Source organism: Saccostrea cucullata, unplaced genomic scaffold (assembly GCF_032062105.1).
Source record: "Saccostrea cucullata isolate Sc308-1 unplaced genomic scaffold, CSIRO_AGI_Scuc_v1 ctg12472, whole genome shotgun sequence".
Classification (NCBI taxonomy): domain Eukaryota; kingdom Metazoa; phylum Mollusca; class Bivalvia; order Ostreida; family Ostreidae; genus Saccostrea; species Saccostrea cuccullata.
The window spans coordinates 8,426-19,244 of record NW_026922263.1 but is presented as its reverse complement, the minus strand read 5'-3'; the positions used below and the strand labels follow the sequence as shown (position 1 = coordinate 19,244).

At 33.2% G+C, this 10,819-nt stretch overlaps 1 long non-coding RNA gene across 1 annotated transcript; it reads right to left on the bottom strand.

Annotated features, from left to right (window-relative positions):
- Nucleotides 1-5,246: 5,246 nt before the first annotated feature.
- Nucleotides 5,247-9,130, bottom strand: LOC134261487 (uncharacterized). Its single transcript, XR_009990826.1, has 3 exons — nucleotides 9,105-9,130; nucleotides 5,690-5,796; nucleotides 5,247-5,489 (listed from the first exon to the last, which is right to left on the bottom strand). It is a non-coding gene; the product is annotated as an uncharacterized LOC134261487 (long non-coding RNA).
- Between the last annotated feature and the right edge of the window lie 1,689 nt (nucleotides 9,131-10,819).

Here is a 10,819-nt window from a genome sequence, read left to right as displayed (position 1 = left end):
ATGATCATTAAAAGTTTGATTTTTTTTTGTTTCAATTTTAAAAACAAGAGAACATTTTGTTTTCCCTATAAATCTTTGAATTAACTTATATTTTGTTTAATATCAAATGTCCTTTTATGAGATGTGTGTCAATGTGTTAATTCTAGTAAAAACATCTACCCGGTAGTAATTGGCAGCTTGATTGAAAAGTTCATCACTAATTAAGAAGTTCAACTACTTGTGTAACTGTTTTTATCCTCATATCCTCTTATCTATCGAATCCTTATAACCCTAATTATAATTATGTCCAGTTTGATTTATAGATAATAATAACTAATTCTTTTTTTCTATATCTTTCAACCATAACATAAGATATTTACTTTTATTCAAGATAAAAATCGGATGACATAAGACAAATCTCATTCATCTATATAAAGACATGTACAACCAAACTTTGTCTGAATTTTACTTTAAAAATACTGTTATATTTAAAGAAAGAAGATAAAACCCATGCCGTTGTCCTTGAACATTAAACAAAAAAATAAAACTTAATATAATCTATCTAAAGTAATCATAATCTAAAGGAATCATAAGTAAAAATGATTATATGAAGGAAAAGTAATCAGATGTAATTGATTACTTAAAAAAATGTCTGTAATCAGCTTGTAATCGATCACTTTAAAAATTCAAAGTAATTGTAATTTAATCGAGTACTTTTGATAGTAATCTACCCCATCCCTGGTATCAAATAGAAATATCTAATGATTGATTGATTGAATATTGTTTGACATCGAGTCAACAATTTTTCAGCCACGTTTCGGCGGAAAAAAATCTAATGTATAGTAATGATGAGGAAAAGTTCTTCTTCTAAAATTGTGAATTTCATTGCCCCATGACCAAGGTCAGGGGTTTTGGTGAAATGGTGGGGCTCTTTTGATTATTTAGTGAAAATGCATTAATTAATTTTCTGAAAATCTTTTCCTGCTCTGCTTCCGAGTATTAAACAAACTTACTACATACATACATTGTATTAAAAATGGAGAATGGTACCTCTTCTGAAGAAATTGAAACTTTCATTACCTCAGGGTCAGAGGTTCTGGTGTTAGAGTGGGGGTGTATTGATAATAATAATAGTGAATGTGCATTAACTCTTTGAGAAACGTATCATCTGCTCCTAGGTATTAAGTACGGCTCCGTGTAAAAATCATGCAGAGGGTGATTCATGGGGGGTTTCAGAATTTCTTCAAACTTTGCATGTTGGTAGAGTATGCTAAGATACTCCATAAAAAAATTATATATATTTTTTTAATTCTGCCATTGGTATCCATGGCAACCGATAAACTGTTTTGGGCAAAAAATGGCTGAAATTTCCTCTAAAAACAGGCAAAAATACCAATAATGAAGATTAAATGAAAAGAAAACTAAACAATAAAACAAATTTATGTTTATTTCTTATTAATACACAGCATAAGTAGTTACTATCCATATCTAGTCAAAATATTTTTATGACCAGTAATGTGTTCTAATTTTAAGCTAAAAAGGGGAGATAATCCATATTGGCCAAAAATGTAAAATATCCATTTTTAGGTCACCTGAGTAAACTCAGGTGACCTATTGCTATCCGTTTTCGCCCGTCGTCGTCCGTCGTTCGTCGTGTGTTAACATTTGAACATTTTCAGCTTCTTCTCTGCAACCACTGAACCAATTTGAACCAAATTTGGCACAAAGCATCTATTGGTGAAGGGGAACAAATATTGTGAATTTCATGATCCCTGCCCCCCTGGGACCTGAGGGGTGGGGCCAAAACCACTAAAATTAATGCAATCTTTAAACATCTTCTTCTTTACTCATGGACATCAAGCAGTCAAACTGTTTGCATGATTGTAATCAGCATTGAGTCCTCTACCAAAATTGTGAAATTCATGGCCCTGGGGTCAGGGGTTCTAGTGCTAGGGCGGGGCTAAATAAGTATATAGTGAAAATGCATTATTTCTTTGAAAATCTTCTTCTCTACTCCTGGGTATTAAATAAATGAACTAAGTACATAGTTATGATGAACAAGAGTGCCTCTACCAAAATTGTGAATTTTATGGCCCCAGGGTCAGGGGTTCTGGTGTGAGGGCGGGGCTCTATTTATTATATATAGTGAAAATACATGAATTCTTTGAAAATCTTCTACTCTGCTCCTAGGTATTGCATAAACTAACTAAGTGCATAGTTATGATGAGCAAGAGTGCCTCTACCAAAATTGTGAATTTTATGGCCCCAGGGTCAAGGGTTCTGGTGTTGGGGGGGGGGTCTAGATTATATAGTGAAAATACATGAATTCTTTGAAAATCTTCTACTCTGCTCCTAGGTACTGAATAAACTTACTAAGTGCATAGTTATGATGAGCAAGAGTGCCTCAACCAAAATTGTGAATTTAATGGCCCTATTGTCAAGGGTTCTGGTGTTGGGGGGGGGGGGGCTCTGTTGATTATATAGTGAAAATACATGAAGTCTTTGAAAATCTTCTACTCTGCTCCTAGGTATTGAATAAACTAACTAAGTGCATAGTTATGATGAGCAAGAGTGTCTCAACCAAAATTGTGAATTTTATGGCCCCAGGGTCAAGGGTTCTGGTGTTGGGGAGGGGGGGGGGGCTATATTGATTATATAGTGAAAATACATGAATTCTTTGAAAATCTTCTTCTCTGCTCCTAGGTATTTAGTAAACTAACTAAGTGCATAGTTATGATGTGCAAGAGTGCCTCAACCAAAATTGTGAATTTTATGGCCCCAGGGTCCAGGGTTCTGGTGTTAGGGCGGGGCTCTATAGATTATATAGTAAAAATACATGTCTTTGAAAATCTTCTTCTCTGCTAGTAGGTTATAAATAAACTAACTAAGTGCATAGTTATGATGAGCAAGAGTGCCTCTACCAAAATTGTGAATTTTATGGCCCCAGGGTCAAGGGTTCTGGTGTTGGGGAGGGGGGGGGCTCTGTTGATTATATATTGAAAATACATGAATTCTTTGAAAATCTTCTTCACTGCTCCTAGGAATTAAATAAACAAAGTACATAGTTATGATGAGCAAGAATGCCTCTTTTAAAATTATGAATTTTATGGCCCCAGGGGCCAGGGGTTCTGGTGTTAGGGGGGCGGGGCTCTATTGATTATACAGTGAAAATACATTGAATCTTGAAAATGTTATTCTCTGTCTCTGGTTATGAAGCAGATGAACTACCTTTATAATTATGATGAGCAAGGGCCCTAATCTTGCAGACTTGTGAATTTCAAGGCCCAAGGGTCAGGGGTGGGGTGGGGGCTCTACTTATATACTGAAAATGAATTTATTGTTTGAAATCTGCTCTTTTGTATTTATAAAACATTTATTTTTTTTTATATTAAGGGTGCCTTTTCAAAATTTGTGCAATATGTGGACCTAGGGTCAGGGGTTTATGTCACAGTGTTAGGGGCACTACTGATTAGTTGGAATGCATTTTTGTTCCCCTACCCTGTGTATGGGTATTCAGTAACCGAGCTAAGCAACTGCTAAGTGTATTGTTATAATGATCAATGGTGCCTCTTTCAAAATTGTGAATGTCATATAGCATCTGGCTTAAAACATATGAATCAAATTCAATAACTGGAAAGTTGTTGCATAATGCTCAGGTGACCTATAAGGCCCGTGGGCCTCTTGTTTAGGATTTTTATCTATCAAAAATTTCTAAAAACCCCACAGCCAAACTAAAAAGCCATGCTAGTTTCATAGAGACTATAGTCTAAAGTCAATAAAATTATTAAAACATTTTTGTGCAAATGATTATTAATTTCCCAAAACAACTGATGAATTTTGTACAAAAATGGTAATTTCTCTTTTTTTGTCACAGTCCAATATATGCCATATATGTTTGCATGTAAAAAATAAATAGCATTTCAAAACCATTTTTTTATATTCCCATTTTCAAATACAATTAAATTATTTACTTTTCATAATTAATCCAAATATTACCACGTCCAGTATTAGTTTTTAATTTTAAGCTGAAAAGGGGAGATAATCCATATCGAGAAAAACTGAAATTTTCAATTTTAAAAGGATTTACAAACTAAATTCAGCTATATGATAAAAAATTTAAAGGAAAAAATACACTACAGCCAAACAGAAAGGCAGTGTTTATTTCCTAAACACCATACCTTATGGAAAATAAAATATTAAAAACATTTTTGTGCAATTGATTATTAATTTCCAAAAGCCATTGAAGAGTTTTATACAAAAAATGGGAAATTCACTTTTTCATCACGGTCAAATAAATGTCAAGTATATATTTAATATGCATGTTAAATTATAAATAGCATTTCAGAACAATTTCTTTATAGTTCCAAATCCAAAAACAACACAATTATTTATTTTCAATAATCAAATTATATCTATATCTACAGTATTATTTCTAAGGCCAAAAGAAAATATACTCTTGTTTCCTGTCCCCTGACCAAAAAGATTAGGGTCGGTAGGTAGGGAAAAAATTTTATTTTGAGAAAAAATTTTATTTTCAAAACTCAATAAATGCAGAACATATAGCATGTAATAACAAGAAAATTATATGTTAACAGTTTACAAAGCAAGTTTGTTAATCAAGATTTATAAAGTAAAGGTATCCTGTACACTTTGTGATGTATTAATTCTGTAAGTATTGTTGGTCGACTTCAGTATTTTAGGAAAATAGTTACCCCAAAAATGAAAATGTAATAAAAACTTTTAGGGTCGGAGGGTAAAATGTAGGGTAGGTCGGGTGACAGGAAACAAGAATATTTTTTATTTTGGCCTAATTTCAAGCTGAAAGGGGGAGATAATTCATGTTGACAAAAAACAACAAAATATCATTTTTTGAGGATTTCAGTTATCAAGAAAATAAAATATATCTATGATTTAAAAAATAGCCAAACAAAAAGGCTGAGTAGTTTTCATAGATACCATACCCTATAGAAAATTTTAAAAAATCATGTGCACAAAAATCATTGTGATTAATAATTTCACCAAAAAAGAAGTAGCATCAATTTTTGTCAGAGTCCAATAAATACACCATGTACATACGCCAGTACATGTTTACATGTAAGAATATCAGTTTACATTTATAAATTCCTTTACATTTCCAAATTCAAATACAACACAAATTATTTTTTTCATTAATGAACAGTAAAATGTAAAAAAACATTTGAAAATATTAATCATATTAATATTGATTACTAGATACATTTATCATATAATCATTGTATATGTAAACATAATTTTTAAAGTTTTACATCTTTGTAAGGTGCAGTCATGCCACTCAGAATATCATTAATCTCCCCTGCTTCTCTTCTGTAGTAAGTGACTGTCCTTTGTTTATTAGCCTCTTCTAAAAGCACTTAAGATCCTTTGGAAAAGAATTGCTGCCTGATTAACATTATCCAAAGTACTGTCATGGAATCCACTGAACTCTAAACTCTGCTTTTTGACAGCTTTAAATATCTTATTTTCCATTATTCCTAAAATAATAATTACAATATACATGTACATGAACTTATCATTCATCAATTTAGAATTCTTTAGTTTATGCTACATTATTATTAAGGTACTAAATGGTTGTTTTGATTTTATGAATTACTTTAAATGGAAGATCAAGTTTATATAATGCAGTAATTTCATTAAAAATCTAAAAATAGTTGCATGACAGATATTCTCCCACCTTTGGAGTCTTATTAGTTGGTGGTGTTCAATGATGTTTTCTTGCTGTCTGTAATAAATAGTGTAACCTTTTCCTTCAAAACCATGATGCAGCCCATCGCATACATTCTGTGAAAATAAAATGGAGTTTAATTCATCTAAAAAACAATAATACTAATTTATGAAATACAGTAAAACAAAGTTATAACAAAGTCACCGGGACCTATGAAATTTCTTTGCTATACAATTACTCGTTATATCCATATAAGGAATTTGTTAAATTTATATAGCTGGGGATCTAAAATAACTTCGCTATAACCATGAATTTGCTATATCTGTGTTCATAGTAAACGAGTTTTGCTGTATGTGTAATATCTTTTCTACTAGTGTATTTTTCATCATTTGCAATATGTCTCCAGTTTTAACTGTAGTACAATTTATTGAATTTAAACAAAATCTACACTACTTGAGGCTTCTTCCAATGACTTCCATATCAGTACAATATTAATCATGGCTTTGCTTTCTAGGAAAGATTCTCCCCTATATATTGCAATGTGAAACTTTGATCCCCATTGTGGCCCCATCCTACCCAAAGGGGGTTTAACTTTACACTACATCACCAGAGAATGCTTCCATATCATCATCTTCATGTTCTTGATAAGATTTTAAAAGATTGTTACTTAAACCATTACAAGTTTTCTATATATTTTTTAAGATCCATGTGCACCTTGGTTTTGGATCCCAATGAGAAAAGCCCTTTATTTTTCATTCAAAAGTCATGACCAAGGTCAAGTTTTTGAAAAGTTTTTCATTTTCAGTCGGGTGTCAAATCTGTAATCTGTTACAAATCTGTTTGCCTGTGACAAAATTTGTGCATCTCAGGCAGTTGAGAAAGTTATTTCAAACACTGCCTTAACCATACCATCATACTTATTCATGCCTCATCGCACATAGGGGAGTGCACAGTAACTTAAACAGGTCTAGACGACAAGATTATGTGATGACACATCAACTTAAATTTGCATGTAAATTGGCTATCAGTTTTCTTTACAATAGTTATGCCCCCGTAAACGAAGTTTCGGGGGTATATAGTTTTTGTCGTGTCTGTCTGTCTGTCTGTCTGTCTGTCTCTCTCTCTGTCTCTCTGTTTGTCTGTTTGTCCTTTACTTTAACCTTGCCCATAACTTTTGATTTAGTGGAGCTATGACTTTCCTATTTCGTATTCCTTGTGACAAGACCTTTCTTTGGGTACCACCAAATTTGACCTTTTGACCTTGACCTTGGAGTTTGACCCACTTTTACATGAAAATTTTAAACTTTTACTTTGGCCATATCTTTTGAACAGTAGATACCAAGACATTTATACTTCACATGTGTAATCTTTGTTGAAAGTCCTTTCATTGGATACCAACAACCTTGACCCTTTGACCTTGACCTTGGGAGATTTCTGTACCTATCAAAAAACTTTAACCTTGGCTATAACTTTTGAACAATAAGTACTAGGGCTTTCATACTTCACATATATAATTCTGATAAAAAGACCTTTCATTGGATACCAAGAACCTTGACCCTTTTGACCTTGACCTTGGAGTTTGACCTAATTTAAAAATACAACATTGACAATAATTTTTGAAGGGTTAGGACTAGGGCATTCATACTTCACAAATTTAATTCTTGTGACAAGACCTTTCATTTGATATCAAGAGCCTTGACCTTGGTGTTTGACATACTTTTTACAAACTTTAACCTTGACAGTTGGGGCTAGAGCTTTCATATTTCACATGTGTAATCCTTGTGACAATACCTTTCATTGGATATCAAGAATCTTGACTCTTTGTCCTTGACCTTAGAGTTTGACCTACTTTTTACAAACTTTAACCTTGGCCATAACTTTTGAACGGTAAGGGCCAGTGCTTTCATACTTCCCATACGTAATCTTTGAGACAAGGCCTTTCTTTAGAACCCAACAATCTTGACCCTTTGACCTTGACCCAGAGTTTATCCTATATCATAAAATGTTAACCTTGGTCATAACCTTGTGTTTACATATCGCATTTCGTGTGAAAAGGCCTTACTTTGGTACCAACATATTTTATCTGCATTTGAGAAAGCTTAACCGTCGCTATGTTGCCGTATGGGGGCATCAGTGTTTCACAAACACATCTTGTTTTAGACAGCAGCACAAGGTGCACAATTATCATTTAACCCCTCAATCAAATATCAAAAGTAAGACATACAAACGTCACAAGGTTTGTACGGTACGTATTGGAAGCAACTACATTTCTCCGGATGCTTTGATTCCTAGTCAAATTTCCAGATATGAAGTGTCCGGATACCTGAATTACCAGTTAAATAAGACAAAATAATGTTAAAAATTTTCGTTCCAATGAAAAATCGTCCGAATACTGAAGCATTCGGATATATTGCATCCAGATATCTGAAGGTTCACTGCATTTATCATCTAAAACTACAATTTTAAATGTGAGCATCGAGCAGTGTCTTTGGAAACTAATCTTTCAATTTTGGCTGAATAAAGTAAAATAGAAACTCTATTGTTTTTGGTGATGAAGTAAATAAAGTTTTTAGTATGCAGTAAATCGTTGAAAACCGCATGTCGCTTCTGATTTGTATTAACAAATAGTAGACTGTCATGCTTGGGGACTCATTCAATTAGTTGTAGAATGCTAGAGTAGAGACAAAAACATGCTGAAAATTACCTTCCATTAACGGTAGTGTACCAGAGCTCTTAAGAAAATGGAAATTCGTCTTTTGCTTAATTAAAAGTATTCAACAGCTGCAATACTACAAGTATCTATGATTTTTCCTTTTTATTAAAGACTCATAATACATTGTCATTTAGGACTTGTAAAATACTTTTGACTGCATATAAAAAGCTTTACCAAGCTATTTTGAATAGATTAATAGTGAGTGCAGCAAGGGTCGCAAAGCGATGCACGTAACTGCGAGCTCTGATGAAAATGCCTGGGCAAAGAGAAAATTCAGACTACTGCACATTCATTCTAAAGAATATTTTACCGCAGTAATTTAGACCCACAATGCATCGCTTCATACACAAACTCTAAAGCAACATTCTCGCGAGAATAACAACAAAAGTTAAACGAAAAATAAACTTGTCTTGATTTAATGATTTTATCTGTTTATTGCAGAAAGATATTCATAAACTGATTGAAATCAGCCTTGTTCAGGCTTCGGTTTCGTAAAGCAACATACAAACGACGTCATATGACGTCAGAATCTAATACGCACCGAATGTCACGTGCGGATTTACATGTCCAATCTAAATGAAAATGGATAAGTATATGCGCTCGCCCTAACGGTCGCACCGTCAACATATTAAAGCTACATAGCTATTTCAAGCTACAACAAAATTATCTTAATCAAGAAATTGTTCTGCAGTGTTCTGGACCTGTTCTTACCTGGTCAAATGTAAAATGTACATTATCTCCCCTCTGCATTCTCCAAGTCGAGTAAGCTGACAAAATCGGACTGCCACCCTTCTCTGAGAGTTTACTCTTGGACTCTGGTGGATTACCGTAGAATTTAAACTTCTGAGATAGATCACAACGGTGTCAGTAGGCGAGTACCATTTCGGGAGAGCGTCAACCATGTCAACAAGGTCAATATACTAATCAACACAACACATTGCTATACTTTTGCCCGAAAACTATGCCTAATCTGTTCTTGTAGAATCCTTTCAACCAATTTATGACACTTCACACATATTTTTGCAATAAACATCACAGGATGCATCAAAATAACTTTGCAGCGTACAGCTAACCATGGAGGCTGCCATTTATTTTTACTAGCGCCACCTATGTAAAATTGCAAAGGGAGATAACTCATTTGAAGAATCTTGACAAATTCTCGATTTTAAACACCTTGTATCTTTTCAATACTTCGTTTGCACAAAAATATTAAAGTAAATTTTTATTAAGCCTTCCATGTTCACTTGAATTATGTATTAAGTTTTTGTACTTCTTCTAGGGTTTTAAAGATATTCTTTTCTGAAATAGGCATTATTTGCACACTATCTATACAAAATTACACCTCAAGTACTTTATCCCTGGCTATATGAAAAAAGAATTATAACAAAATTAACTGTTTATATTCAATTTAGACCCAAATGAATATATTAAACCCAATTTATTGAATTTGAAGATGGTCGATGAATCACCTTTTCTGTACTGTCTGCATGATTTTTACACGGAGCCGTACTTAAATAAACTAACTTACATACAAAGTTATGGTGATGAAGGGTGCTTCATCTTTAATTGTGAAATTTCATGGCCCCGGGGTCAGGGGTTCTGGTGTTATTATGGGGCTCTATTTATTGTATTGTGAAAATATATTGATTCTTTTATAATCTTCCCTGCTCTTGGATATTAAACAATATATATAGTAATGAAAATGAAGGGTAACTCTTTTAGAATTGTGAATTTCATAACCCCTGGGTCAGAGGTTCATTTGTTAGGGAGGGGCTCTATTTATTATATAGTGAAAATGCATTAATCCTTTGACAATCTTCTCTGTGCCTGGATATCGCTATTAAACAAAATAACTAGTATAATTATACATATGTAAGACAAGTATAAGCTTTCCTAAAAAGCTTGTCTGACGTGGTTTGCTTAAATTCATAAAGCGGAAAGAAATAATATATTATATATAATTTCTTTCGTTCGATAATATATTTAAGAGACCATGCGTAATCAATATTGTATACAGTAATGTACAAAGAACTTAAAATTGAAGCTCCTGGCTCCAGGATCATGAAACACACTAAGACGTCAGCGAAATTTTAATCGCCGATAAAATATTTATTAATAATGGAATTTATTTCTTCACTGGCACATACAATCATCTCTGTGAAACAATTTTAAAAATATCCTTAGCTCTAACCCTTCTGGTCTGCTTGACTTTTACAACATTTTATTTAAGGAATGAAGCTAATTTCAACTTATGTTATCCGATATAACATAACTTGGGGCAGTTTACGCTTTATAAACCGCGAAGCGGTTTATAAGAAAGCGTAAACTGCCCCAAGTTTTGTTATATCGGATAACATAAGTTGAAATTAGCTTCATTCCTTATAATTTAATTTTAGTGTAGACAGTGAGACAATATTTCCCCCGGA